Source organism: Scyliorhinus torazame, chromosome 5 (assembly GCF_047496885.1).
Source record: "Scyliorhinus torazame isolate Kashiwa2021f chromosome 5, sScyTor2.1, whole genome shotgun sequence".
In the NCBI taxonomy this organism is placed as follows: domain Eukaryota; kingdom Metazoa; phylum Chordata; class Chondrichthyes; order Carcharhiniformes; family Scyliorhinidae; genus Scyliorhinus; species Scyliorhinus torazame.
In genome coordinates this window covers 82,256,862-82,263,801 of record NC_092711.1, presented here as the reverse complement: position 1 = coordinate 82,263,801, position 6,940 = coordinate 82,256,862, and positions in this window count along the sequence as shown.

The window sequence follows — 6,940 nt, the reverse complement described above, 5'->3', positions numbered from 1 at the left end:
ACCAAAAACAACAGGTAGAACTAAGGAAGTTCTACCTGCTCCCTAAAATACCCAAACACATGGACAGTACGAGGGAAATAGCACCAGACAAACCCATCAGATCAAACTGAGAGAGAAAATCCGACAGAATCATAGAATTTACAGTGCAGAAGGAGGCCATTTGGGCCATCGAGCCTGCACCGACCCTTGGAAAGAGCACCCTACTTCAGTCTATGCCTCCACCCTGTCCCCGTAACCCAACTAACCTTTTTTTGGATACTGAGGGGCAATTTAGCATAGCCAATCCACTTAACCTGCACATCTTTGGACGGTGGAGAAAACTGGAGCACCCAGAGGGAACACACAGACTGTGGGAACACACAGACTGTGCAAACTCCACACAGTCACCTAAGGCTGGAATTGAACCCAGGTCAGGGAATCAGGGGTTATGGGGAGAAGACAGGAGAATGGGGATGAGGAAATATGAGCCATGATTGAATGGCGGAGCAGATTCGATGGGCCAAGTGGCCTAATTCTCCTCCTATGTCTTATGGTCTTATAGGTCGCTGGCGCTATGATGCAGCAGTGCTAACCACTGTGCCACATCTGTGGCGAGAGAAACAGAGTTAATGTTTGTTGTTGCTTGTTGTAACAGTTCTGTAGAACAGTCAATGGAATCTTAAAAAGTCCATTGAAGTGAAAAGAAGTAGAAAGAAAGTGTTAGAGGTTTGACACAGGAAGAAGTTTTAATCTGTGGGAAGCTCAATCTACATTCACAAAGTTTGCAGTCTGATTGGCTGGAGGACCAGTGTCCATCCGGTCCACCAAATCTTCCCATTGGTTAACACCACTCAGACAGGAAATGAGGTTTTGGAACCCGCTCCTACGTGGCCAATGGAAAGAACTCAAAATGATGCAGAGTCTCAGTACGAAGTCTTACAACACCAGGTTAAAGTCCAACAGGTTTGTTTCGATGTCACTAGCTTTCGGAGCGCTGCTCCTTCCTCAGGTGAATGAAGAGGTCTGTTCCAGAAACACATATATAGACAAATTCAAAGATGCCACACAATGCTTGGAATGCGAGCATTAGCAGGTGATTAAATCTTTACAGATCCAGAGATGGGGTAACCCCAGGTTAAAGAGGTGTGAATTGTACCAAGCCAGGACAGTTGGTAGGATTTCGCAGGCCAGATGGTGGGGGATGAATGTAATGCGACATGAATCCCAGGTCCCGGTTGAGGCCGCACTCATGTGTGCGGAACTTGGCTATAAGTTTCTGCACGGCGATTCTGCGTTGTCGCGTTGTCGAGAGTCTCAGTCAATGAGGTAGATCGGGATCAGCCCCGCCCCTCATTCTCTCAAATTGGTTGGAGGATCAGCCACTCCCGCTAGGTCCTCCAATGCCGCCCCCTCTTCCTATTGGTCTGCAGCTGCCGTCAATCACACCCAGGGCATTGTGATGCGGAGCATGCGCAGTGTGGCTGCTGGACATGGATTTCGGCGCTTGTTTGTCCTGGAGAAGCGAAGTCAGCGTCAGGCGGTGGGTGGGAGGATTTGGAAACACTTTGTGGATCCACAGAGCCTTCACAATCATTGTCAGCTCCCTGGTTTGCAGCTACGGGGTTTCTCCCTCCCTACCGGGAACAGGGCCAGGTTAATGGGCACCATCCTGCTTCAGACACTGGAGGATGGTTCACATCACAGGACAGGGGAGGGGGACAAGAAATATGTGCTCACACTTTGCACTCAAATCAATGAGGACTCTGATCTCTGGCAAGGAAGGAAACCCTGGCAGGTGGGTGGGGACGATGCACAAACACCCGCTGGAGGCCCCAAACCCCCAATAAGACCCATTGATTTTATTATCAATCTGCAGACAGGACCTGGCGAACTGAACCCAGGCAGAGGAGAGGGAGGGAGAAAACGGAGTGGAGGAAAGAAATGGTGCAGATGGTGAGATGGGTTTGGATTTCAGCCCAGGGAGTGTGTGGGGGACGGGGATTTACAGCTTTGGGGGAACAAGAGAGAAAAGATGTTCCAGATAAACTAGAATTGTCTGTTCAGAATTTATATCCTGGACTGACAGTGATGACCTTTGTAAACTCTTTTTACAGGGTATTGGAAGTGGAGGATTGGCCGACAGAAAACTCAAAACAAACTTTACATCGAGCTCTCACAGAATCACTCAATCCATTACAACCTCAACATCATCAAAATTTGAACGTGGAAGGTGAAATGTTTGTCTGTTCTGTCTCTGGGAAAAGATTTCAAGCATCAGTGACTGGAAAAGCGGCGAGACGCACATAACACCCGGGTGTGAGTGTTCCTGTGAAGTGACTGTGGAAAGAGCTTTAACCAGGTACGCAGTCTGAAAAAACATCGCCATTCACAGCGGGGAGAAACCGTACAAGTATTCTGTGTGTCTTCGAAGCTTCAACTGATCTCCAACCTGGAGAGACACACGGACACGAGTACCATGGAGAAACCATGGAAATGTGAAGATTGTGGTAAAGTATTCAATTATCCATCCTTGCTGGAAAACCACCGACGCATTCACACTGGAGAGAAACAATTTACTTGCTCTGTGTGTGGAAAGGGATTTACTCAGTTATCCTGCTTCCAGTCACACCAACAAACCCACACCGAAGAGAGGCCGTTCAGCTGCACCTCCTGTGGAAAGAGGTTCAGGTCTTCATCCAATCTCATTGCACATCAACGGGTTCACTCTGGGAAGAAACCATTCACCTGCTCTGTGTGTGGTAAGGAATACACTCACCCATCGAACCTGCTGATACACCAGCGAACTCACACAGGGGAGAGGCCATTCACCTGTTCCGACTGTGGGAAGGGATTCACCAAGTCCTTTAACCTAGTGATACACCAACGCACTCACATTGGGGAAAGGCCGTTCACCTGCTCAGTGTGTGGGAAGGGATTCACTCAGCCATCTAACCTGCTGACACACCAGCGAGTTCATAAGTAACTGCAGGGGTTGGATTCATTAGTTTCGCTGGTGTTAATCACAGCCAGGATTGTTAGTCTGATAGTATTTGGTTTGCTCCTGCTGATGTTAACAAATCCGATAAATGGCTGGCATTTAAATACCTTCAGACATGTCACTGATCTTTGGGGCTGTGATGTCCCTTTTTGAAAGCATCGTCTGTGATGTTTTCCTTTCGTTCAAGAACGCCTCCACCTGGAAGTTCACCTCCAAGTCACTCACCATCTCCACTTGGAATTATATCGACATTCCTTCACTGCAGCTGGATCAAAACCTTGGAATTCCCTTCCTAACATGGTTGGACTGCAGCGGCTCAGGAAGGCAGCTCACCACCATCTTTTCAAGGGCAATTAGGGATGGACAATAAATGCTGACCTAGCCAGCGACACCCACATCCCATGAAGGATTTTTTCTTAAGAATCACCAAGAACTCATTCACAAAATTATGAACTTTCAGTTCAATACTAAATTGATATTTCACAGAGTCTCTTGTCAACTCTACATGGCCGCCCATTGCCATCTGTACCGGCAGCCTGGTCACAGAGCTCGAATCACTTCACTCCGCTGTGTTGGTAGTTTTCAAATCAATGGTTTTAACGTAACCCAACTATTTTCAGGTTAATTCACTTCAGAGTCATTGTCATGAAAGGTTAAAATGCCATTTTGTACACGAGTAGATGTCAGGCCAAATATAAATCAGCAGACCATTAAGTTAACCAATTATTGTTTGACACATTGGCTAATTAGAGATTAGAAAAATTGAGCTGAGGGGATAAAACTAATGTTTTGATGAACCATTTTGTTAACATGTTACAACATTTTGGGATTATTACTTCATGTCTTTCGTCTGCTTAACTGAGGAAAGTTGTAAGAAGTCTGTTTAATTGTTAAAGATAAACTTCTCTGTCAATTACTGTTCATTCAACTTTGTTGTTCATCTTTCAACTTGTAACCCTTTTAAAAAAAAAATTTAGCGTACGGAATTATTTTTTTCCAATTAAGGGGCAATTTACTGTGGCCAATTCACCTACCCTGCACAGATTTTTGGATTGTGGGGGTGAGACCCACGCAGACACGGGGAGAATGTGCAAACTCCAGACGGACAGTGACCCGGGGCCGGGATCGAACCCAGGTCCTCGGCGTCATGAGGCAGCAGTGCTAACCACTGTGCCATCATGCTGCCCCCAACGTGTTACCTTTTAATGGTTTAAAAATATTTTGAATTTACCATTTAAAGTGATCATTCTGTCAGATAGTTAAATCTTGTATAACCTGATTTAATTGAAAGTTGGGGATTTATTGCAAACAATCTGTACCCATAAGTCAACTTCAAAATGTAAATGTTACCTGGATTTGGTGTCTCGGCGTAAGCCGCACCTGGATTTGGTGTCTCGGCGTAAGTGGGCCCTGGATTTGGTGTCTCGGTGTAAGTGGTCCCTGGATTTGGTGTCTCGGCGTAAGTGGTCCCTGGATTTGGTGTCTCGGCGTACGTGGTCCCTGGATTTGGTGTCTCGGTGTAAGTGGCCCTTGGATTTGGTGTCTCAGTGTAAATGGACCCTGGATTTGCTGTCTCAGTGTGAGTGGTCCCTGGATTTGCTGTGTCAGAGTAAGTGATGTCTGGCTTTGGGGTCCCAGTACAAGTGGGCCCAGCTCTGCTTCCAACCCAGTGTCTCATCTTTCATTAATTTCAATTGAATGGAAACTGACTGCAGGAACCTGTCAACATTTGAAAGAAATTTACAAATGATTTGAGAATTTCTGACAGTTGGGATTTTTCTCTTTTCTGTCCATTCGAGGTGTTTGATAACAGACTTTCTCCTGTGAATATCCAGCTGGAGTTTTGGGCCCTGATCTCTTTCCTTGTTCATCTTGTTGACTTTAACCATTGAATCTTGTGGTTCAGAGACCAGAGAATCAAACTCCCAACAACAGATTGTCTGTTACTGACTTTATTAACAGTTCTGCAATAATACAGAGAGAGTAGAGTTACTTGTTCTGGGAAACAGAGATAATAGAGATTCAGAGCTCCCATTTCTCAGCTCTGATCTAACAAGCTGCAGCTACACTGGTGATACTTATATTTAACTTTTTCACTACATTTGTGATCTGACCCTTTCAAACCCTCACCATAAGGATATCTTTGTTCTGAGTGTGAGTACAAGGCTGTGTTTCTGTCACACACACAGATACCATTTCCTTGGTTCACATTTCCACACAGAGACCAGCTCTTTACACATCCCCTTCCACCCAACTGCAGCAATATGAGCAAGGATGTGAGGCACAAAAATATTCACCCACATTTCAGAACAGCAAAGGTTCCACTGGAACAGAAATTCAGTCATTTTCTATTACAGGCAAAATACAGAGCAGTACAGGAGCACACTGACAGTGGAACACAATCTCATCAGTCTGCAGACTCCTGTTAAATACAGAGCAGTACAGGAGCACACTGACAGTGTAACACAGTCTCATCAGTCTGCAGACTCCTGTTAAATACAGAGCAGTACAGGAGCACACTGACAGTGCAACAGAGTCTCATCAGTTTGCAGGCTCCTGTTAAATACTGAGCAGTACAGGAGCACACTGACAGTGTAACACAGTCTCAACAGTTTGCAGACTCCTGTTAAATACAGAGCAGTACAGGAGCACACTGACAGTGTAACACAGTCTCATCAGTCTGCAGGCTCCTGTTAAATACAGAGCAGTACAGGAGCACACTGACAGTGTAACACAGTCTCATGAGCGGCATGGTAGCACAGTGGTTAGCACTGCTGCTTCACAACGTCAGTGTCCCAGGTTTGATTCCCGGCTTGGGTCACTGTGCGGAATCTGCACGTTCTCCCCGTGTCTGTGTGGGCTTCCTCCGGGTGCACTTGCTTCCTCCCACAAGTCCCGAAAGACATGCTGTTCGGTGAATTGGACATTCTGAATTCTCGCTCAGTGTACCTGAGCAGGTGCCGGAATGTGGCGACTCAGGGCTTTTCACAGTAACTTCATTGCAGTGTTAATGTAAGCCTACTTGTGACAATAATAAAGATTATGATTATCATCAGTCTGCAAGATATGGAGAGCTGGGAATTGTCCACAAGAGTGACTGAAGCTGTGAGATCTGAAATAATGTAGGATTAGAAAAGAGAAAAGTGCCCAAAAATGAAGCAGTCCGCAACAGGACATCAATTAATCTCCTCTTACATTGGAGAAAAATGGAACATAACACTGTGTATTTGCTCAACAGCTGACCAAGCTGACATTCATCTAGAATTAAAAAGAAATAGATTTAAAGTACCCAACTCATTTTTTTCCAATTAAGGGTAATTTAGCGTGGCCAGTCCACCGACCCTGCACATCTTTGGTTGTGGGGGTGAGCCCCACGCAGACACAGAGAGAATGTCTTCATCTAAAATTTCAATAACCTCCAAGATGGGGCTGGAGTTTACTCTCAGCAGAAACAAACAATAAAAGTGATGAACAGCAGAATCCCACCCCTGCAATCACATGTAAACTCACTGCTCTCACAATAGGTGCTGTGACTGAGTGAACCCTTTTCACACACAGAGGTGACCAGCCTCTTCCCAACGCAAGTGCGTTGGTGTGTCTGCACCTCACTTGTACTTCTCACATTCATAACAAGAGGTCATTTATCAATGTGAACACGTTGATGTGCAGCGAGGGTGCTTAACCGAGTCAATCCCTTCCCACACACCGAGCAGGTGAATGGCCTCTCCCCAGTGTGAACCCGCTGGTGCCTCAGCAGGGTGGATGACTGAATGAATCTCCTCCCACACACAGAGCAGGTGAATGGCCTTTTTCCAGTGTGAGTCTGCTGGTGCCTGATCAGGGTGGCTGACTGAGTGAATCCTTTCCCACACATGGGGCAGGTGAACGGCCTCTCTCCAGTGTGAGTGTGTTGGTGTTGCATCAGGTTCTTTCTGCTTTTGAAGCTCTTCCCACAGTCAGAAC